Source organism: Lactuca sativa, chromosome 4, assembly GCF_002870075.4.
Source record: "Lactuca sativa cultivar Salinas chromosome 4, Lsat_Salinas_v11, whole genome shotgun sequence".
In the NCBI taxonomy this organism is placed as follows: domain Eukaryota; kingdom Viridiplantae; phylum Streptophyta; class Magnoliopsida; order Asterales; family Asteraceae; genus Lactuca; species Lactuca sativa.
The window spans coordinates 205246846-205248467 of record NC_056626.2 but is presented as its reverse complement, the minus strand read 5'-3'; the positions used below and the strand labels follow the sequence as shown (position 1 = coordinate 205248467).

Here is a 1622-nt window from a genome sequence, read left to right as displayed (position 1 = left end):
ATGACTGTTATAACTTCTATTGAAGTGATGTTGTTTGTACAAAGTGGAAATTTCGGGTTGTCACAACTATCTCCGCGACTTCAGCCAAATCTTTTCTAGCAGCAAAGAGACCCTTTAGCAAGTTCAAATATTTGGGTGTTTGAAGCATCTTTTCCACAAATTGGACGTTGACTTGAAACGCTTTGACATGTTCCATGAAAGCTTTGTATGCTTTAACCTTTTCATCAGGTATGGCTCTGATTGGGAATGGCAGAGGAGGGTTGTAAGGCTTTAAGGAAACAATAGATTTGTCATCAGGGCATGGACTCGTCGAGTGTATTAGAGGGACTCGGCGAGTATGGTCGGGTTTAGCTAAACTCGTCTCTTCTGTCTTTTCTGCATGCACCTTAGCTGAGACCTTCTGTGCAGGGGTCATAGGAGTGAAAAATTCTCCATAGCTGGAGGTTATAGCATTCACATTCTCCATTCTCGGATTATTCTCAACTTTACTTGGAAGTTCACCCGGTCTTTTCTCATTCACTTGATGTGCAAGTTGTCCTAGCTGTTTCTCAATGTTGAGAATAGATGCTTGCTGATTCCTAAGTATAGTTCTGGTCTCTTGTATTGCAGTATCATGATCATTGTGTCTTTTCTCGGACGCGGCTATAAATCTTGTGAACATTTCTTCTAAGTCGGCTCTCTTTTCCACCACCGGTTCTTCCTTTTGATAGAAACCCCTCTCTTTTTGCTTGTATTTCTCTTCCTTTGCCTTTTTATATTCTTCATACGGAAGCCATTCTTTCTTGGGTTTCCGCCAAGTCTCATCGTATCTATCGCCGCTTGAGTAGAACACTTGCGCCTTCTTGTTTCCATTTTCATCCAAGTCACAATCCATTGTGAGATGAGGTCCTTTACAGTTCTCGCATTCAACTCGAATTGCATGGATTGTTTAATCCATTTCTGTCATCCTTCTATCTAAACTATCGAGCTTAGCCATCATCGCCGCCATGCCATCATTAACCGAGTTCAGTACCCCCGACTAACTTCGTTTCTTGGGTTGTGATATTCTCTAGAATGTTTAGAGAATTCTTCAATTAATTCCTTGATTACCGGGGGCGCCTTCTTTGTGAACGAGCCTTGCGAGTCGAGCAATTGCCTTGTGGTAACATTGACTCCATCATAGAAGATGGAGACTTCTTGTTGGCTATTAAGGTCATGGTGTGGGAAATTTCTAAGAAGACTTTTGTACCTCTCCCACGCCTCATAAAGTGACTCTCCGGGTTGTTGCTCGAAGTTGGTAATAGCTTTCTTCAACTTGGCTATTTTAGAAGGCAGGAAAAAATGGTCTATGAACTCTTCTTTCAACTTAGCCCATGTGGTGACCGACCCGGGGGGAAGTGACTTGAGCCAATCCTTTGTAGCACCCTTGAATGTGACTGGAAGCATACGAAGTAGCTGGGTCTCGCATGGCACATCTGGAACATTCAAGTAGTCAGCTACATCATTGACTTCATCCAAGTGCTCATAGGCATCTTCGTGGTCTTTTCCATAAAAGGGAATCTCCTTGAGTTGAGCGAGTATGTGGCCCTTTTGCTCGAAAGTAGCAGTAGCGGGAATTGCGGGTTGCACAAGTCCCGGGTCGG

The 1622-nt window shown here is 43.5% G+C and overlaps 1 non-coding gene across 1 annotated transcript; it reads left to right on the top strand.

Moving 5' to 3' along the window:
* Nucleotides 1–1189: 1189 nt before the first annotated feature.
* LOC111902297 (small nucleolar RNA R71) lies at nucleotides 1190–1296 on the top strand. The gene has a single exon (XR_002853728.1). It is a non-coding gene; the product is annotated as a small nucleolar RNA R71 (small nucleolar RNA).
* The last annotated feature ends 326 nt before the right edge of the window (nucleotides 1297–1622 follow it).